This window comes from Hyla sarda, chromosome 7 (genome assembly GCF_029499605.1).
Source record: "Hyla sarda isolate aHylSar1 chromosome 7, aHylSar1.hap1, whole genome shotgun sequence".
NCBI classification, from domain to species: domain Eukaryota; kingdom Metazoa; phylum Chordata; class Amphibia; order Anura; family Hylidae; genus Hyla; species Hyla sarda.
Genome location: NC_079195.1, coordinates 219302723 through 219325884, shown reverse-complemented (window position 1 = coordinate 219325884; position 23162 = coordinate 219302723). Strand labels below are relative to the sequence as shown.

Genomic DNA, 23162 nt, shown 5'->3' with positions numbered 1-23162 from the left:
CCCACTGGCCCCTGTTTTGCTTATCACGCACAGGTGGGTTTAGCGTTAGGTCCCGCGCCATTTGAGAAACCTTGGCGTTGGTGTGCGGGCTCTGGTGTGTTCTTCATATAAGGATACACTGGCGAATGTCTCAATTTTAACATCAGTGTTGAGAGATTAGCCAATGTCATTGTATACATCTACCACAGTAGTGCACCCATATTCCTGTATTGTATTATTCTAATTGTTACACATCCACACTGTTTATCTGGTGTAGGATTCTATTGTGGCACTTGTAGTCCGCTGCAGGCATCCTTCATTGTATGCATTTTTATGCTGGGGATCGCCCCTAGCAATGGACTACAAGGGCAGGATCTGCTCCCCCAGTATAAATGCACAACTGCATTTGGGGTTGAGCACCTCAAGCCATTTGAGACCACGTGCTTGAATTGAAAGTGAAAGTAAATCGATCTTTACTGTGGCAACCACTAGGGGGGCCAAACTGCAACTCCCAGCATGCCCAGAGAGCCAAAGGCTGTCTGGGCATGCTGGGAGTTGTAGTTTTGCAACATCTGGAGGGTCACAGTTTGGAGACCACTGTTACAGTGGTGCCCAAGCAGTAGCCCTCCAGATGTTGCCAAACTACAACTCTCAGCATGCCTCGACTGCCCAGGCATGCTGGGAGTTGCAGTTCTGTAACATCTGTCCCTTCAGATTTAGCAATTTTCATGACATTTTTGAAAATTGCTGCTCTACTTTGAAGCCCTCTAATTTTTTCAAAAAGCAAAAGTATGTCCATTTTATGAGGCCAACATAAAGCGGACATATTGTGTTTGTGAAGAAAAATAAAATTTATTTGGAATATCCATTTTCCTTACAATTAGAGAGCTTCAAAGTTAGAAAAATGCTACATTTTCAAAATTTTCATGAAATTTTGGTATTTTTCACCAAAAAAGGATGCAAGTAACGCCGAAAATTTACCACCAAAATAAAGTAGAATATGTCACGAAAAAACAATTTCAGAATCAGAATATTCGGTAAAAGCGTTTTCGCGTTATTAATTTGTAAAGTGACGGTGGTCAGAATTGCGAAAAAGGGCTCAGTCCTTAAGGTGAAAAAGGGCTGCGTCCTTAAGGGGTTAATTATTTATAGACTGTATTTATTTTTATTCATTCATTTATTTTTTTATTTGTTTGTTTTTATTTATTTATCTAATTTATTTTATTTATATATTCATTTATGTATTTATTTTATTCTATTTTAATTATTTATTTATTTTATTTCATCTATTTCTTATTTTTTATTTTGCAGGAAGTCAATGATTCAGAGAAAAACCTCTTTTTTTTTGTTCACCTAGACGCCGCGCATTTTATCTTCTGACGGCAGACGCTCACATGGTTGCGCACTTAATCCCGCATAAGAGGAGAAGCACGGCCCATGGACATTAATAACCAGGGATACAGCCGGATAATCGGGATTATTGATTCAGTCGCGGTGGGTTGGATTGAACTCCTCTTCGCCATCGATCACTGGTATAAAGAAATGGGAACCCCTGGGGCCTGGACTGGGACTGTAAATCTGCCCTGATATGAGGAGGCCTGTGGGGGGGCCACTTACTGGGTGGTAAAAGTGAAATATCTTTTGCGTGATTGTAGGTTATGAGATGCTGTGGTGAGAGCAGCATCAGTCACATTCACTTAAAGGGGTACTCCACTGGAAAACATTTCATTTTATTTTTTTTGCCAGAAAGTTAAACAGATTTGTAAATTACTTCTATTAAGAAATCTTAATCCTTCCATTACTTATCAGCTGCTGTTATGATCCACAGGAAGTTCTTTTCTTTTTGAATTTCCTTTCTGTCTGAACACAGTGCTCTCTGCTGACACCTCTGTCCATTTTAGGAACTGTCCAGAGCAGGATAAGTTTTCTATGAGGATTTGCTCCTACTCTGGACAGTTCCTGACATGGACAGAGGTGTCAGCAGAGAGCACTGTGTTCAAACAGAAAGGAAATTCCAAAAGAAAAACTTCCTGTGGATCATACAGCAGCTGATAACTACTGGAAGGATTAAGATTTTTTAATAGAAGTAATTTACAAATCTGTTTAACGTTCTGTTACCAGTTGATTTAAAAAAAAAAAAATGTTTCCAGTGGAGTACCCCTTTAATTGGAGGGTTGCTCTGAGCTGTAATACCAGGCACAGCCACTACTACAGGTATGGCACAGTGCATAGAAAACAATATAGACCAGGGTTTTCCAACCAGGGTGCCGCCGTTAGTTGCAAAACTACAATTACCAGCATGCTCAGACAGCCAAAGAATAAAAAAAAAACCGTGCATCAGTCATCTCTTCTTCCTCTCCATATCATCTGTAGTAGTGATCTGTGTTAATCATCTGCCCAGAGCAGTGCCAGCATTGTTACCCATACAATCCAGAATATAATCCTGTCTGGCTGCAGCATCATCTTTCACAGTGCTTGCCTCAGATACACCCCTTCCTGGGCAGTGGATGTCAGAATAAGTGAGCAGCAGAACAGAGGGATGTGTGAGCCAAATACAGAAGCTAGACACATAAAAAAAAAAAAAGACGTAAAGCATCGGCATGACCTAGTGAGTAACATACAGAAGTGTTATTTTTTGGATATGTCAGGTGCACTTTATGCCTTGGGCTACGTGACAATCGCAAAACACCACGAATCAAATGCAGGATAACTTTCTACATCGTCAGATTGAAAACACATTTTGGTTAAATAAATCTAAGATAAAACAAAATAATGCAACTTTGATAGTTTTGCTTTTTTTTTTTTTATGGCAGCCTATAGAAAGTAGGAATAGAAGAAGCATAGCAAGACATCAGACTACAGAGGCTTTTATGTAGTCTGTTGCCATGGAGACACATAGTGCTACATTGGAGCTGTAGATACAAAATAGCAGGAGATATTTGATTATGAAGTTGGTTTCTCTTTTATTGTAGATGCACTGGAGCAATGAAAAGTGGGTGGCAAAAGTCTACACACCCACACATGGCTGATACAGGCCTCTCATAACCCTGACTACCGAACTACTGTCCCTTTAAAGGGGTACTCTGCCCCTAGACCCCCCGCAATTCCCAGGTCGACACCCCACCGCTCTGAATGTACTGTTCAGAACACCGACTTTGGACAACTGTGGTTGTGACCGCACAAAAATATACAGCTGACAAGTCATCCTATAAACCTGACTACTGACCTACTGTCTCTTTAAAGGGGTACTCCGGTGGAATTATTATTTTTATTTTTTTAAATCAACTGGTGCCAGAAAGTTAAACAGATTTGTAAATGACTTCTATTTAAAAATCTTAATCCTTCCAGTACTTATCATCTGCTGTACGCTCCACAGGAAGTTCTTTTGTTTTTGAATTTCTTTTTAGTCTGACCACAGTGCTCTCTGCTGACACCTCTGTCCATGTCAGGACATGTTCAGAGCAGAAGAGGTTTAGCATAGGAACTTGCTCCTACTCTGGACAGTTCCTGACATGGACAGAGGTGTCAGCAGAGAGCACTGTGGTCAGACTAAAAAGAAATTAAAAAAGAAAAGAACTCCCTGTGGAGCATACAGTAGCTGATAAGTACTGGAAGGATTAAGATTTTTAAATAGATGTAATTTACAGATCTGTATAACTTTCTGGCACCAGTTGATGAAAAAAATTTTTTTCCACCAGAGTATCCCTTCAAAGGGGTACTCCGCACTTAAACATCTTATCCCCTATCTGAAGGACAGGGGACAAGATGTCTGATTACGTGGTTCGGCCTCTGGGACCACCCGCGATCTGTGGACCTGTGGACCCTGGTGTTCTGAACAGTACGTTCAGAAAACCGGCTTCGGGCGTCCGTGGTCATGATGTCATGCCAAGCCCCCTCCATTTATGTCTATGGGAGGGGGCGTGACCGCAGTCACGCCCCCTCCCATAGACATAAATGGAAGGGGGTGTGGCGTGACATCACGACCACCGCCGTCCGGCCGCACCCCTTGTGAACATCTCCTATTATCTCCTATTCTTTTAATAGGAGATAAAATGTCTTGGGGCGGAGTACCCCTTTAAGATTATTTCAGTGGATGAAAATGAAGCATAATGTGACACCCGGAGTTCTCATGCTCTTCATAAAGTCTTATAAGATAAACCGGTGCTACTATCTTGTTATTATGGATGTCACTAATAATCGTAAAGGACACGACAGACACATTATGGCGATGGGAGGAGGCCGCAGCCGGTGGAGGAGCATCTTCATTTCCTGCGTGCGCAGTTACTAGGATTTGTTTGTAGAATGAACGGCAATAATACAAATACATATAACATTATCACTATACATAAGCGCAAAGTACAGCAAAAAAAAATAAAAAACGACATCAACAAAAAAAAAAAAACTCGGAAACTATTATGAACGCAATGCAATTCGTGCCAATGAAATGGAAACACTTTAATTGACAAATTTGGTGATCATTTTACATGGCTGCAAAAATATTCCACTCTGAGGACTAATTCCCTTTTTATAATTAGAAATCTAAATTTATCTGAATGGTTATTAGGACGGCGAGCGAGACAGCGAAAACATCATACGGGGAAAACGCCTCAGCCGAGAAGATCCTCCTGCTCCGTCTGGGTTATCGGGAAAATTAGACCGAAAAATTACTAGAGATTTGGGGGGTTATTTGGCCTTTGTGGGATGCCAGGGGGGGTAACGGGTCAACATAAAACCAACAGGCCAACCAGAAGTGATCATCATGGCGGCCTACAATGGTGTGAGGTCATCATGGCTGCAGAATATTACAGCCCTAATGCAGTGGTCTCAAACGGTGGCCCTCCAGATGTTCAAAACTTCAACTCCCAGCATGTCCGGACAGCCAACGCAGTTTGAGACCACTGTCCTAAAGGGATCTAAACAAGAACTTTCTATGACTGGACTCGTGTGGTCAAGCTCCAAAAATGCTTTTAAATATATATCAAGAAATAAAGAGAAATAAATAGATATATAGATATGAGATAGATTGATAGATATGAGAGAGATAGATAGATAGATATGAGATAGATAGATATGAGATAGATAGATATGAGATAGATAGATAGATAGATAGATAGATAGATATGAGATAGATAGATATGAGATAGATAGATAGATAGATAGATATGAGATAGATATGAGATAGATGAATAGATAGATAGATATGAGATAGTTAAATAGATATGACATAGCTAGATAGATATGAGATAGATATATATGAGATAGATAGATAGATATGAGATAGATAGATATGAGATAGATAGATATGAGATAGTTAAATAGATATGACATAGATAGATAGATAGATATGAGATAGATATATATGAGATAGATAGATATGAGATAGATAGATAGATAGATAGATAGATATGAGATTAGATAGATAGATATGAGAAATAGACAAAGCTATAAGATGATGAATGGAAAAGTAGACAATAGATAGATATGAAATAGATAGATAGATAGATATGTGATAGATAGATAGATTAATATGAGATAGATAAATATGAGATAGATAGATAAATATGAGACAGATAGATAAATATGAGACAGATAGATAGATACGTAGATAGATATTAGATAGATATATTGATAGATAGATATGAGATAGATACATAGATAGATAGATAGATAGATATGAGATAGATATATTGATAGATATGAGATAGATAGATACATAGATAGATACATAGATAGATAGATATTTTATGTTTTTTTTGTATTTGAAAAATCCATATAATATTTTTAATCTTGCATTTGATGTGGAACAATTGAATCAGTAGATGTGAGCGGGGTCCCTGCTGGCGGTAAGGTCACACATTACGTTCATATGAAGCAGAGGTAAGTGTACGGCGGACCCCGCTCTCCTGCGGTGCTGTGATAGAATATTCCTCCTGGCAGGTGATGAATTATATCTGAAGAGCTGAGACGTGGTCTGCAGCCAGAGACTGAGCACAGAACATCACATTACACAAAACCAATTAAGTCAATTGCTTGGAATATTCCGTGCGCCATCATTTATCAGGATATTTTGTTGTCATTAGAATTAAAGTCTTATTTTTTTACTCTCTTTTTGTGCTGGTTAGGTAGAGGTCATGTCCATTTTTTTGGGAAACTTTTCTTATAACTACAATGTCTCAGTAATAAAAAAAATTACAACTTCTATCCATTTTTCTAATATTTATTTATCTCATATCTATCTATTTATCTATTTATTTACCTATCTATCTCATATCTATCTATCTATCTATCTCATATCCATCTCATATCTATCTATCTATCTATCTCATATCTATCTATCTATCTATCTCATATCCATCTCATATCTATCTATCTATCTATCTATCTATCTATCTATCTATCTATCTCATATCCATCTCATATCTTTCTATCTATCTCATATCCATCTCATATCTTTCTATCTATCTCATATCTATCTCATATCCATCTCATATCTATCTATCTATCTATCTCATATCTATCTCATATCTATCTATCTATCTATCTCATATCCATCTCATATCTATCTATCTATCTCATATCCATCTCATTTCTATCTATCTATCTCATATCTATCTCATATCTATCTATCTATATATCTATCTATCTATCTATCTATCTCATATCCATCTCATATCTATCTATCTATCTCATATCTATCTATCTCATATCCATCTCATATCTATCTATCTCATATCTATCTCATATCTATCTATCTCATATCTATCTCATATCTATCTATCTATCTATCATCTATCTATCTATCTCATATATATATCTATCTCATATCTATCTATCTATCTCATATATATCTATCTCATATCTATCTATCTCATATCTATCTATCTCATATCTATCTATCTATCTATCTCATATCTATCTATCTCCTATCTATCTATCTCCTATCTATCTCATATCTATCTATCTCATATCTATCTATCTATCTCATATCCATCTCATATCTATCTATCTATCTATCTATCTATCTATCTATCTATCTCATATCTATCTATCTCATATCTATCTAATCTCATATCTATCTCTCTCATATCTATCTATCTCATATCTATCTATCTCATATCTATCCATCTATCTATCTATCTATCTATCTATCTATCTATCTATCTGTCTTTCAAAATAATTTAGCTATGTTGCCTTTAGAACTAAGGTCTTCAAACAGTGGACCTCCAGCTGTTGCTAGAGAACAACACCCCAGCATGCACGGACAGCCGTTGGCTGTCCGGGCATGCTGGAATTTGTAGTATTGCAACTGCTGAAGGCACCCAGTTTGGAGACCACCGATTTAGAACATAGGAGCTGTATACACAGAACAGTAGGAAATCTTTAATAGATACATTTTCAGTGTTGTATTCAGTAAAGGCTGAATTTGCTAAAGTATTCCTACCCTTTGGTATTACTGTATCCCTCATATAATTTATATATTCTACCATGAAGGAGTAATAACCTATAAAACGCGGTGATGTATCCTTCTCTTGTGTATCCTGTAGGATGATTTTGGCGCTGGTAGCGGACGGATGACCTCAGGAGTCTCACAGACACATGCGGTAATTTCATGCTGTACAGATCGGAGACATCTACATGGGGGAACCACTGAGTCATGGCGGAGGAGGAGGACATTTGGTGTCTATATAATCATTCTGTGTCTTCATTTTACTCCAGTTTGGAGATCATCTGATCACTGTCATCACCTGAAGATCTGTTAACCCCTTAAGGACCAAGTGTTTTTCCGTTTTTGCACTTTCGTTTTTTCCTCCTTACCTTTTAAAAATCATAACCCTTTCAATTTTCCACCTAAAAATCCATATTATGGCTTATTTTTTGCGTCACCAATTCTAATTTGCAGTGACATCAGTCATTTTACCCAAAAATACACGGCGAAGCGGAAAAAAAATCATTGTGCGACAAACTCGAAGAAAAAACACCATTTTGTAACTTTTGGGGGCTTCCGTTTCTACGCAGTGCATATTTCGGTAAAAATGAAACCTTATCATTATTCTGTAGGTCCATACGGTTAAAAGTATACCCTAATTATATAGGTTTGATATTGTTGTACTTCTGGAAAAAATCATAACTACATGTAGGAAAATTTATATGTTTAAAAATGTCATCTTCTGATCCCTATAACTTTTTTATTTTTCCACGTACAGGGCGGTATGAGGGCTAATTTTTTGCGCCGTGATCTGAAGTTTTTATCGGTACCATGTTTGTTTTGATCAGACTTTTTGATCACTTTTTATTCATTTTTTAATGGTATAAAAAGTGACCAATTTTGGACTTTGGAATTTTTTTGCGCGTACGCCATTGACCGTGCGGTTTAACTAACGATATATTTTTATATTTCAGACATTTACGCACGCGGCGATACCACATATGTTTATTTTTATTTGCACCGTTTTATTTTTTTAATGGGAAAAGGGGGGTGATTCAAACTTTTATTAGGGAAGGGGTTAAATGACCTTTATTAACACTTTTTTAAATCTTTTTTTTTGCAGTGTTATAGGTCCCATAGGGACCTATAACACTGCACACACTGATCTGTTACACAGATCACTGTGGCGTGGCGTGTATGGACCTGGCTTACAGGTGCAGGCTGCTGGGCTAAATATACAGCAACGGAAGAATACAGCAGCACACTGCCAGCACAAAGATATAGATGAAACATGAGTATATAGATACTTATATATAGATATTTATATATAGATATTTAGCCCAGCAGCCTGCACCTGTAAGCCAGGTCCATATAATAGTTTGGAATCACTAGTGCTGGCCAACTTATCCTTTGTTTGTATTACACATACGGGGGAGTGGCTACCTCCATGTTGGCTCTTGCACCCCACCCACCTCTATCAGGTGTATATAAGGTGTCTTGGATGTTTCAGTTCCTGCAATGCCTGCTGATTTATTCACACAGAGGCACATTCATAGTGTAGGGTCAGTCCCAAAATGAGGTCACCTTACCGTGGTGGGACGGTCCAAGCTATTTGGCCACCAAATTGCAAGCTAAGTACCTCACTATTTCATTACATCATATTTTCGTTACTGCACCATAGCTGAATAGCTTCTCATGTTGTATCTATATACTCATGTTTTATCTATATCTTTGTGCTAGCAGTGTGCTGCTGTATTCTTCTGTTGCTGTATATCTTCGCCAGCAGCCTGCACCTGTAAGCCAGGTCCATATAATAGTTTGGAATCAATAGTGCTGACCAACTCATCCTTTGTTTGTATCCATCTATCTATCTATCTATCTATCTATCTATCACATATCTATCTATCTCATATCTATCTATCTCATATCTATCTATCCATCTCATATCTATCTCATCTCATATCTATCTATCTTATATCTATCTTCCTCGTATTTATCTATCTATCTATCTCCTATCTATCTATCTCCTATTTATATATTTATCTCCTATCTATATACTGTATCTATATCATATCTATCTATCTATAAAAAAGAAAGTCACATTCTTCATGTTGGGGATATAGTCCATCTCTGCTCTATTTACCACTGAAGGACATTTTACAACATGTTATCTTCATCAACAACAACAAAATAAACAACAACAACAAAAAACAATAAAAATATTATAATTTGGAAAAATAATTAAATGATATATAGAATGTTTTTGAATTAGTTTGACTTAAAATGTTTCAATTGTAGAATATGCATTGATTTTTGTCTAATCTATAACCTATATGAGGTCAATATGCTTTAGAACATTGTTTCCCAACTGGGGTGCCTCCTGCCGTTGCAAAACAACAACTCCCAGCATGCCAGGACAGCCAAAGGTTAAATCAAAAGGTGACAGCTCACACTCTAGTGGACTGTAGTACTGCTCTTAGAAGGAAACCTGCTCTTGGAAGGGAAACCCCAATCTCTGGCCTGGCCCTAAAAATCTTTATTATAGCTTTGATACAGTGTTTCCCGACGTGTGAGCCTCCTACTGTCGCAAAACTACAACTGCCAGCATGCCTGGACAGCCAAAGGCTAAATCAAAAGTAAAGGTGACAGCACACACTCTTGTAAACCGTAATACTGCTCTTAGAAGGGAAACCCCAATCTCTGACTTGGCCCTAAAAATGTCAAGTATAGCTCTAATACAATGTTTCCCAATCAGGGTGCCTCCAGCTGTTGCAAAACCACAGCTCCCAGCATGCCTGGACAGCCAAGAGCTAAATCAAAAGTAAAGGTGACAGAACACACTCTAGTAAACTGTAATACCTGCTCTTAAAAGGGAAACCCCAATCTCTGACCTGGCCCTAAAAATCTCTAGTATATCTTTGATACAATGTTTTCTAATCAGGTTGCCTCTAGCAGTTGCAAAAGTGCAACTCCCAGCATGCCCGGACAGCCGTTGGCTGTCCAGGCATGCTGGGAGTTGTACGTTTGCAACAGCTGGAGGCACCCTGGTTGGGAAACACTGCCTAAGAAGGACATAATAAAACATGTTTTCCTCTTCTCTGGGTACACCCTGTGACTGCCAGAATAGTAGATAAAAACCCATACGGCTTTTTTCCCCCCTAGTAAACACTGTTTCACTAATGGTTCTATCTGCACCATACAAAAAGAAATAATTTTTTATAAAGATGTAGAAAATAACCCAAAAATTCAATATTCCCATTTATCATAAGTTGCAACTCTTTCAAAAAAAGAAAAAAAAATACAAAAAAACCCACATCTTTTCGGCACCTAATTTTCTATCATTCACAATAAAGTAAATTATTATATATTGATTGTATCAAAGTGTGGCATTGTGACTGACGAGTACTTCCTACCTGTCATTTTTCTTTTATCATCATCATTTTTGTTTTCTATCAGGTTTTTTTTTTTTAAGTATACGTAGCCGACCGAAAATGATTCTATTTTTCTTGTAAAAACACTCTCGGCTCTGAATATAGCATTTAAGTCACAGTGAGCGACTTGATTTTTGGTTAAACTCACAAGGTACTAATTTGCTTTTGTGTAAGATTCATCGGTGTTGCCATCACAAATAAAGGAGGTGCAATACATTTTACAATCAGAAAACGTTAGCCAGTTAAAGGGGTACTCCGGTGAAAACCTTTTTTCTTTTAAATCAACTGGTGGCAGAAAGTTAAACATATTTGTAAATTACTTCTATTAAAAAATCTTAATCATTCCAGTACGTATTAGCTGCTGAATGCTACAGAGGAAATTCCTTTCTTTTTGGAACACTGATGACATCATGAGCACAGTGCTCTCTGCTGACATCTCTGTCCATTTTAGCAATCGTGCATAACAGATGTATGCTAAGGGCAGCATGGTGGCTCAGTGGTTAGCACTGCTGCTTTGCAGTGCTGGGGACTATGGGTTCAAATTCCACTAAGGACAACAATAAATAAAGCGTTATTATTATTATAATAACGTCAGCAGAGAGAACTGTGCTCGTGATGTCATCAGAGAGCATTCCAAAAAGAAAAGAATTTCCTCTGTAGTATTCAGCAGCTAATAAGTACAGGAAGGATTAAGATTTTTTAATAGAAGTAATTTACAAATATGTTTAACTTTCTGCCACCAGTTGATTTAAAAGAAAAAAATTTTTCACCGGAGTACCCCTTTAATGCCGGGTAAGACCCATAATACATTTTTTTTCTGTATTAAAGTTTTGGGCTTCAGGAAATTTCTTAGCTTTGCTGTACAGACTATGACAGAATCTCATTATCATCAATATGGGAGATTTATCAAAACCTGTCCAGAGGAAAAGTTGCACAGTTGCCCATAGCAACCAACAAGCTTGCTTCTTTCATTTTTAACAATAGAGATAAATATGGAGACACTACAAAGATACAGGAGTGCAGGCGCTGACCAAGAAGGGAACAAGTGGAGCCAGGTAGGTAACGAACAGATTTAATCCAAATGCGACGCGTTTCACCGCACTTGCGTGGTTTCATCAGGCATGCCTGATGAAACCGCGCAAGCGCGGTGAAACGCGTCACATTTGGATTAATTCTGTTCGTTACCTACCTGGCTCCACTTGTTCCCTACTTGGTCAGCGCCTGCACTCCTGTATCTTTGAAGTGTCTCCATAGTTATCTCTATCGTTCGCAGGAAGACTGCAGACCTCTACTATTGTTTCATACGTACATACTTGTTGTGTGGGAATTTGCACAACATAGCAGGGTGAGCCTCCATTTTCCCCTCTTTCCCACACACCTGTGATCTTGTTGATTCTCCACAAGGGAGCGCCTGTTCTTCTTTTGTTTTACACATTCATTTTTAACAAGGCCTCTGCAAAATGAAAGAAGGAATCTGATTGGTTGCTATGGGCAACTGGGTGACTTTTCCTTTGGACATGTTTTCATAAATCCCCCCAAAGTGTTACTGAGCTATGCTCATAGCTCAGTAACCCTCCAATGATAATGAGATGACTCTGCTGTTCCTATCATAGTCTGTACAGCACAGCTAAGAAGGCAAGACAGTCACCCTACAAACATAAACGTCCCTGTATGAAGCTTCCTGGCACTTTATGGTTTCAGGGGGGCAGAGATCCAAGGCAACCTTTGTATGTGCACTAATAATTTTTTTTTCTGTATTGCAGTCTTTACATGGACCTTCTAAAGCAAGCACAGTAGACTAAAACGTCCTGTTTTCTGCAGCTCACTTTTTAGCTTTGCTGTACAGACTAAGGCAGGAAGAGCAAAGTCATCTCAATATCATTAAAGAGAGTTAGTGAGTTATTCACAGCTCTGATTTACAGCTGGAAGCCTAGATATAGCAGAATAATAACTGTATTCATATAGGTAAAGCCTGTTATAACTTCTCTGGGAAAGAAACTGCACACAATCACTTTCTGGAGATAGTAATAAATTAATCTATACATTTTATTCTTTGCCAATTGACTCCTATGCACTGCAGCTGCCAAATCGTCCACACACCTTTTAGAACAAGCTCAATAGACTAAAATGTCCTTTTTTCTGCAGCTCACTTTTCAGCTTTGCAGTATATTCTGGGGCAGAAAGAGCAAAGTCCTCTAATTATCATTAAAGAGAGTTAATGAGTTACTGACAGCTTTGTTTAACAGCTAGAATCTTAGATGCAGAATAATAACTGTATTCACATACAGTAGGTAATACTTGTTATAACTTGTCTTCGAAAGAAGCTATACGCCATCACTTCCAGAAGATAATAATAATTAATCTATGGCTATTTTTTTGCCAATTGACACCTATGCACTGCAGCTGCCAAATCATGCACACACCTTCTGGAGCAAACACAATGGTCTAAAATGTCCTGTTTTCTGTAGAACACTTTTTAGCTTTGCTGTACAGACTTGAACAGAAAGAGCAAAGCCATTTCATTATCATTAAAGAGAGTCAATGAGTTATTGACAGCTCTGATTTACAGCTGGAAGCCTAGATATAGCAGGATAATAACTGTAATCACATAGGTAATGCTTGTTATTATTTCTCTGAGAAAGCTTTTCTCCATAATTTCCTAGAGACAGTATTATTAATCTATGAGTATTTTTTTTACCAATTTATTCTTATGCACTGCAGCTGCCAAACTGTGCACACACCTTCTAGAGCATGCACAATAGACTACAATTTTCTCTATTATGTTGAGAACACTTTTTAGCTTTTCTGTACAGACTGAGGTAGAAAGAGCAAAGTCATCTCATTATCATTAAAGAGAGTTTCTTAGTTATTCTTTTACAGCTGGAGGCCTAGGTAGCCGAGGACAGTAACTATATATAGATAATGCTCTTTCTATCTTCTCTGGGAAAGAAGCTGTACGCCATAATTTTCTCGAGATAGAATTATTAATCTACGAAATACATTCATTGCCAATTGACTCCTATGTACTGCAGCTGCCAAATCATGTTCACACCCCGCAGCATTGTCTAAGCAGATCATACAAAAATTCGGTGCTAGTCTCCTTAAAATGAATGACCCCTAATTTCCTTCAATCCATTTAGAGCCGTGTGGAATATTTATAGCACATAAGTTGTAGTCTGTCCCCGCCTGGCCTTTAATGAAATTGTGTGCAATGTGTTCATTCTTTTTCCCGGCACAGAGGAGTCTCCTCATTTACAAATGGTTTCATTTAACTTTACATGAAAAACGGTAAAAAATTTGGTGCTTCGCCTGAAGCCAGAAAAGTCTACTGTGTGGTCTCGAGAGGACGGTTTCCATTTCACAGGTCAACGTTGTAACCTCAGGACTGTAATATTCAAACCTGATTTCCATTACCAAGGGGGAGGGAAATAAAACACATCTGCAGAGCTCGAAGTGGCAAACACTTCAGTCTAAAGGACATAAAATCCCGGGCACAGACTGAGCTAATATCGAAAACCGAGTTTTATGATACCCCAGTCATTATATAAGGACAATAACAGTATACAATAATGGCCTGGGATCCCAGCTGTGACTGCGCCCTGACATCTGAGGAAGGACATGTCACCCTCTCAACACAGTATATCTATATTTATAAAAGCTACACAATAAAGTCCAATCACTTGGTATATACATAACATGTACACCTGTATCAGTGTTTCCCAACCACGGTGCCTCCAGCTGTTGCAAAATTACAACTCCCAGCATGCTCGGACAGCCAAAGGATAAAACAAAAGTAAGGGTGACAGCACACACTTTAGTAAACTGTATTACCGCTCTTGGAAAGAAACCTGCTCTTAGCAGGGAAACCCCAAATCTCTATTATAGCTCTAATACAATGATGCCCAACCAGGGTGCCACCAGCTGTTGCAAAATTACAACTCCCAGCATGCCCGGACCCAAAGGATAAAACAAAAGTAAAGGTGACAGCACACACTTTAGTAAACTGTATTACCGCTCTTGGAAAGAAACCTGCTCTTAAAAGGGAAACCCCAAATCTCTGATATAGCTCTAACACAATGCTGCCCAACCAGGGTGCCTCCAACAGTTGCAAAACTACAACTCCCAGGATGCCCGGACAGCCTTCGGCTGTCCGGGCATCCTGGGAGTTGTACTGTTGCAACAGCTGGAGGCACCCTGGTTGGGAAACTCTGACCTATATTGTGCTAATCCTGTAGTACTTTTACTTGAAAATATAAAACATTACAACATAATGAAATTAAGCAACATAAAAGTAACTGAACATAAGTAACAATACAGACAATGTAACATAAAGTAACAATATGTACATACATGTCATGGTGCTTTACTACTTCTCTATCTTCCTATAAGTTCTAATGCAAAAGATAAAAATGTAATTCATGAACTGATCAGCTGGTCCGGCCTCATTCACACCAAATACTAAATCAGTTCAATAACATCCAAATTAATAGGAGAAAAACAATAATATATACTAACTAAAAACTTATTTGATACAAAAAAAGAAAAAAAAAAACAATAAACAGAAGTGAGGGCAATAGTGGGGGCAACTCTGGAGTATAATACAGGATATAACTCAGGATCAGTACAGGATAAGTAATGTAATGTATGTACACAGTGACCCCACCAGCAGAATAGTGAGTACAGCTCTGGAGTATAATACAGGATATAACTCAGGATCAGTACAGGATAAGTAAGGTAATGTATGTACACAGTGACCTTACCAGCAGAATAGTGAGTGCAGCTCTGGAGTATAATTCAGGATATAACTCAGGATCAGCACAGGATAAGTAATGTGATGTATGTACAAAGTGACCTCACCAGCAGAATAGTGAGTGCAGCTCTGGAGTATAATACAGGATATAACTCAGGATCAGTACAGGATAAGTAATGTAATGTATGTACACAGTGACCTTACCAGCAGAATAGTGAGTACAGCTCTGGAGTATAATACAGGATATAACTCAGGATCAACACAGGATAAGTAATGTGATGTATGTACAAAGTGACCTCACCAGCAGAATAGTGAGTGCAGCTCTGGAGTATAATACAGGATATAACTCAGGATCAGTACAGAATAAGTAATGTAATGTATGTACACAGTGACCTCACCAGCAGAATAGTGAGTACAGCTCTGGAGTATAATACAGGATATAACTCAGGATCAGTACAGGATAAGTAATGTAATGTGTGTACACAGTGACCTCACCAGCAGAATAGTGAGTGCAGCTCTGGAGTATAATACAGGATATAACTCAGGATCAGTACAGGATAAGTAATGTAATGTATATACACAGTGACCCCACCAGCAGAATAGTGCGTACAGCTCTGGAGTATAAAACAGGATATAACTCAGGATCAGTACAGGATAAGTAATGTAATGTATGTACACAGTGACCTCACCAGCAGAATAGTGAGTACAGCTCTGGAGTATAATACAGGATATAACTCAGGATCAGTACAGGATCAGTACAGGATAAGTAATGTAATGCTGTCATGTTTTACTTTGTATTCTTCTCTTCTCTTACTGTCTGCCGGTTCCTGGAGTATCTCATAACCATTGGGTCAGACTACACCCTGTCTGTAGTCTGTAACTATGGAAACACACAGGTCTATGCTGGACACAGAATGGAAGGATGTTTTTGCAAAGTCTGGATGAGCGTGCAGACCCTTTAATTCACCTCTGCGCCGATAAAGGAAAAATGCAAGAATTTCGTCCATTAAGCCCCTTTTATGTAACCGTATCCCAATCCTCCTAATTGACACCGGCGCTCGTTCCTACATTACACAATAAACATTGTAACAGTATGTTCTGTGCCGTAAAGTGTTTGCGGATCCACTTTATGGGATCATTTAATGTGCCAGGAGAATCGTGTATTTAGCGGAAAGTTGTTTTGCAGCGGTGCTGTCGAGTGTCATCTCTCATTAATTCCTATTTTGAGAGTGACCTTTTTCGTGGTGTCTCAGGTCTCGGCTGAGCGGTAATCTGATCACCGTGGCGGAGGTATCTGGGGCCAGCGTCGCGGATACACAATTGCCGATGTTCCAATCACTACGAGATCAAATTTTAAGTTGATCCCTGCAGCGCCGAATGGCAAAGGTCCCAAATACTAGACGCCCCTCCCCCCCATCTTCTTCTATGCCAAGGCAACTCCATGTTTACAGTTCCTTGGGGGGGGGGGGGGGGGGGAGCGCAAATCTAATTGGGTGACGGTCGATTCCAGCTCTTGGCCAGGATTGTATTCGGGAAACGCTCTGTGTCCCTCTCTCTAGATTACACCGCGGCCTCATCTTTACTATATGTCCTTCACCTAGCGACGGCTGTCACCGGGATTCATGGGACGCTCATCATCGACTTCAAGGGCCATCAAGTTAACATTGGCAGCATCAGCATTTCCAGGCGACGTCTTCGCTGCTCCTTATTTTACCTGCCGTCCTTTATCCTTACTTTGCTTTTCTTAAAAAGGTCATTAAGTCTTATGTAAGTTCTTCTGCAGCTTTAAACTATATCTTCCAATTTCTCACTAGTTTCAAGATCTCTGCTTGCTCCCTGTGAATGGAAACAGTCCTATTTACATGTAAAGCAGTATTTCCCAACCAGGGTGGCTCCAGCTGTTGCAAAACTACAACTCCAAGCATGCCCGGACAGCCGAAGGCTGTCCGGGCATGCTGGGAGTTGTAGTTCTGCAACAGCTGGAGCTGCCCTGGTTGGGGAAAACTAGAGGTTAAAAACGTACTCCAAACAGTTTGGAGGTCACTGTTCTTATGAATCTAACATTTGATTGAGAGTCTCCTGAGCTAGAGAACCCCTTAAAGGGGTACTCCGGTGGAAAACTTTAAATTTTTTTTCAATCAAATGGTGCCAGAGAGTTAAACAGATTTGTAAATAACTTCTATAAAAAAAATCTTAATCCTTCCAGTACTTATTAGCTGCTGAATACTACAGAGGAAATTATTTTCTTTTTGGAACACAGTGCTCTCTGCTGACATCACGAGCACAGTGCTCTCTGCTGACATCTCTGTCCCTTTTAGGAACTGTCCAGAACAGCATATGTTTTCTATGGGGATTTTCTCCTAATCTGGACAGTTCCAAAAATGGGCAGAGGTGTCAGCAGAGAGCACTGTGCTCGTGATATCAGCCGAGAGCACTGTGTTCCAAAAAGAATAGAATTTCCTCTGTAGTAGTCAGCAGCTAATAAGTACTGGAAGGATTAAGATTTTTTAATAGAAGTAATTTAAAAATCTGTTTAACTTTCTGGCACCAGTTGATTAAAAGAAAAAAAGTTTTCCACCAGAGTACCCCTTTAAAGGGGTACTCCGCCCCTAGACATCTTATAAGGGCATAAGATGTCTGATCACTGGGTGTCACGCCCCTGGGGACCCCCGTAATCTTCCTGCTGAACCTGGCGTTTAGAGCGTCGGGTGCAGCTCCGGAGGCTCGTGACGTCAGTCCTGCTCGTGACGTCACGGCCATGCCCCCTCAATGTAAGTCTTTGGGAGGGGGCATCACGCCCCCTCCCATAGACTTGCATTAAGGGGGGCATGGCCGTGGCATCACGAGTGGGCCGCGGCCTTAAAGGGGTATTCCCGTCGAAAACTTTTTTTTTTTAAATCAACTGGTGCCAGAAAGTTAAACAGATTTGTAAATGACTTCTATTAAAAAATCTTAATCCTTCCAGTACTTTTTAGGGGCTAAATACTACAGAAGAAATGCTTTGCTTTTTAGATTTCTCTGATGTCATGACCACAGTGCTCTCTGTTGACCTCTGGTGTCCATTTTAGGAACTGTCCAGAGCAGCATATGATTGCTATGGGGATTTTCTCCTTCTCTGAGCAGCTCCTAAAATGGACAGCAGAGGTCAGCAGAGAGCGCTGTGGTCATGACATCAGAGAAATCTAAAAAGTAAAGCATTTCCTCTGTCGTATACAGCCCCTAAAAAGTACTGGAAGGATTAAGATTTCTTAATAGAAGTAATTTACAAATCTGTTTAACTTCCTGGCACCAGTTGATTTAAAACAAAAAGTTTTCCACGGTAGTACCCCTTTAGACACCGGGTGCAGCAGGGAGATTGCAGGGGTCCAAAGGATAGGGGATAAGATGTCTAGGGGAGGAGTACTCCTTTAACCTCCTTTGCTATCTAGTACTATACCATGGGATGTGTTTGTATTTGTTTTACAATGGATGAAATGCAAAGTCTAATTTCCAGCCTCAGCCACATGAAAGGGAGGACAACTCCTTGGTAGGAAGTGATATCCTCCCAGACACGGCCTCGCCGCCGCTTTATTCTTCGCACTTAATTAGCCCTCGGACTTCTGGCCATAAAGATATTCTCTGCTTGAAAGTGGAAATTAACTCGCAAAGTTTAAAATCCTATTCCAGCATTAATTAGATTCCTTTTATAGGAGAATTAGAACAAACCTCATATTTCTTCATCTTACCCCTGGAATCGTCTGCAAAAGAGAAAGAGTTTTCATTCATTTTTATCAATCAAATCTGTTATCATTATATTAAAGACTTATTACACTTCTCTGGGGGAAGTTTCAAATCCAATTTTAATTAAAGCGATAGATTGGGTCCTCGTGTTTCTTGAAATAACTATTTAGTCCAACATAACAATCTTTCCCGTCTCGCCGCCCCGTAGCCCCCCATATAGGCGTTTCCCGTCCGCAACAAGGTCATTTGTATTTTCAATCTTCATGGAAATGGGCAATAAATATATTTTATTGAACAAATATGGCTTCTCTTTATAATTTAATCTTTGGTTATCAGTCTGTCCATAAACATCACAGTGTGTTATTACTCTGTACAGATAGGACATCTTACCCCTTAAAGGGATACTCCGGAGGAAAAAAAAATAATTCAAATCAACTGGTGCCAGAAAGTTATAAAGATTTGTAAATAATTTCTATATAACAATCCTAATCCTTCCAGTACTTATCAGCTGCTGTATGCTCCAGAGGAAAGTTGTGTAGATCTTTTCTATCTGACCACAGTGCTGTTTGCTGCCACCTCTGTCCATGTCAGGAACTGTTAAAGGGGTACTCCGTTGCCCTGTGTCGGAAGCACCGCTCCCCAGCGTCCGGAAGTTTATTGTTCCGGCCGCTGTGTGCAGGCTTCCGTGTTCAGGGCCGCCCCTCGTGACGTCATGCCCGCCCCCTTCGTGACGTCATGCCCGTCCCCTCAATGAAAGTCTATGGGAAGGGGACGTGACGGCCATCGCGCCCCCTTTCCATAGACTTTCGCTGAAAGGGCGGGCGTGACGTCATGAAGGGGGCGGGCATGACGTCACGAGGGGCGGCCCTGAACACGGAAGCCCACACACAGCGTCCGGAACAATAAACTTCCGGACGCTGGGGAGCGGAGCTTCCAACACAGGGCAGCCGAGTTCCCCTTTAAGAACAGAAGCAAATCCCCATAATAAACTACTTCTAATGCTCTGAACAGTTCCTGACACGAACAGAGGTGGCAGCAGAGAGCACTGTGGTAAGACAGCTGATAAGTATTGAAAGGATTAAAGGGGTACTACACCCATAGACATCTTTTCCCCTATTCAAAGGATAGGGGATAAGATGTCTGATCACAGGGGGGTCGCGGCAGGGACCCCACGCGATCTCCAGCACGGCACCCCTATCATCCAATGCATGGAGCGAACTCCGCTCTGTGCCGGATGACCACAGCCGCCATGCCCCCTCCATCCATAGCGTGATGGCTATATACTAGCCGTCATGTCCTCCTAAAGAGATGAATGGAGGGGGCGTAGCGTGATGTCACGAACACGGAAGCTCCCAACTTCTGTGTTCAGAACTCCGCAGAACTGGCCCGGAGATCACGGGGATCCCAATGGCGGGACCCCCACGATCAGACATCTTATCCCCTGCTAGGGGATACAATGCCTAGGGGCGGAGTACCCCCTTTAAGATTTTTATATAAAAGTAATATACAAATCTGTATAACTTTCTGGCATCAGTTGATTTGAATTTTTCCCTCCAGAGTACCCCTCCATTGCCTGGACTAGCCGCCTAAAGACCGCCCCCTCGGACTAGCCCAAACTCAAGGGCTTAGGTCAGCGAAAAACCTTAAAGGGGATAAGATGTCTGATCATAGGGGTCCTGCCACTGGGGACCCCTGCGATCTCCCTGCTGCACCCGGTATTCCTTTAGAGCATCGGGTGCAGCGCCGGAGCACCGGTGGCTTGTGACGACATAGCCGCGCCACGCTCGTGGTGTCAAGACCAAGCCCCCTCAATGCAAGTCTATGAGAGGGGGCGTGACGGCCGTCACGCCCCCTCCCATAGACTTGCATTGAGGGGTCATGGCCGTGACGTCATAAGTGGGGCGTGACGTCACAAGCCTCCGCCCCGCACCGCCAGTCATCCGGCACGGAGCAAAGTTCGCTCCACTCACCAGATTTCTTGGGTGCCGCAGCCAAAATCGCGGGTGTCCCCAGCGGTGGGACCCCCACGATCAGACATCTTATCCCGTATCCTTTATATAGGGGATAAGATGTCTAGGGGTGGAGTACCCCTTTAATACACAATAGTCACCACAGTACAGAGTTCTTTAGCTCCCATTGAGTTCAATATCATTCTAGAATTTCATCCTTTATCAAATCAAAATCATCAGAGAATTATCTTTACTTGGTAGAGCCCGTTCCCACCGTTTGCTTTGGAATGTCGATTGGAAAATACAGTGCAGCAGCCTCCTTTTGTTCTCAATGGGATTTTACTTCACCATTTTGACTAGGGAATTCCTGAGAAGGACATTCGGCCATATAAATTCCGGGCCCCAGACATTTTCATTCTTTCGGCGGGATGCATTGCCGTCTATCGAGACGGCACATTTCCGAGCAGTCCTAGCGACGATTGTTTTGTTGTAGAGTGAATGAGCCCTTACAGTTTTGTATGGGGCCCTATGAGGTCCATGTCCGCCCATAACCTCAACCATCCCGATCCGAAGGATCACCAATGACTGTCAAGATCTTCCTCTCCAGCCCAATAATATTTTTTAATTCCTCGCCCCCATTTATCACAGGGTAACATCCTATATACACTGTATAAGCCTCTTCCAGTTGACTTAATCTTTATGGAAATCTCCATTCCCGATGACTAATGTCGCCGCCGTTATTGGATTTTTACTGGATGCAAAAACAAAAATTCAATCACGAAATGCTTTGTACGACTGTGGCGTCCTGCCGGGTTGCGCTATCATTACGCCGCACACTTAGGAGGTTCATATGAATTTTTATGTGCTTGCACTTCGAGAATTTTTTTTTTTTTTAAATATGCATGTAAATGTATGCCGGTTGTGTGGGACGCCGTGGGGCTGAGTCTGCTTCCTTTATCTAATGCACTTTGACATTACGACCATCCGTCTTCCATTCTCTGCCGCTTCATTTAAAGGGACAATTATTTCTCATGCACCGATACCTCCTAATAGGGGAGAAAATCTATTAGAGTCGCTACCTCTAAAATATTGTAATTTTTTTTACAACGGAAAACTATGAATATGTAGGGAATATGGGCGCTAAACTTTAGCAACAGAAAGCTTAACCCAGTGTTTCCCAACCAGGGTGCTTAAAGCTGTTGCAAAACTACAGATCCAAACAGTATACAGATAGAGCTGGAGGGGAGGTGTATAACTACTACATATCCTGATTCCATAGAGATAGCAGCAGTATACAGATGGAGCTGGAGGGGAGGTGTATAACTACTACATATCCTGATCCCATAGAGATAGCAGCAGTATACAGATAGAGCTGGAGGGGAGGTGTATAACTACTACATATCCTGATTCCATAGAGATAGCAGCAGTATACAGATGGAGCTGGAGGGGAGGTGTATAACTACTACATATCCTGATCCCATAGAGATAGCAGCGGTATACAGATAGAGCTGGAGGGGAGGTGTATAACTACTATATATCCTGATCCCATAGAGATAGCAGTGGTATACAGGTAGAGCTGGAGGGGAGGTGAATAACTACTATATATCCTGATCCTATAGAGATAGCAGCAGTATACAGATATAGCTGGAGGGGAGGAGTATAACTACTATATATCCTGATCCCATAGAGATAGCAGCAGTATACAGATAGAGCTGGAGAGGAGGTGTATAACTACTACATATCCTGATCCCATAGAGATAGCAGCAGTATACAGACAAAGCTGGGATTTGAGTTATATAACTATAATATATAATAATCCCATGTACATAGCAGCAGTATACATTTACACTTGGAAGGGGAGGTGTATAACTACTATATATGGTTTCCTAATCCCATAGAGATAGCAG

The 23162-nt window shown here is 40.4% G+C and overlaps 1 protein-coding gene and 1 long non-coding RNA gene across 3 annotated transcripts in view; both read right to left on the bottom strand.

The window, feature by feature from the left end:
• The window catches only part of NEGR1 (neuronal growth regulator 1), a 549860-nt gene that overhangs the window by 372178 nt on the left and 154520 nt on the right, over window positions 1–23162 (bottom strand). The gene's annotated exons all lie outside the window — the stretch shown is intronic.
• The window catches only part of LOC130283351 (uncharacterized), a 55036-nt gene continuing 48328 nt past the window's right edge, over window positions 16455–23162 (bottom strand). The window contains exons 2-3 of the long non-coding RNA XR_008846668.1: window positions 19292–19323; window positions 16455–17422 (exon numbers count right to left, since the gene is read on the bottom strand). This is a non-coding gene — a long non-coding RNA (uncharacterized LOC130283351). The remainder of the gene's footprint in view (window positions 17423–19291; window positions 19324–23162) is intronic.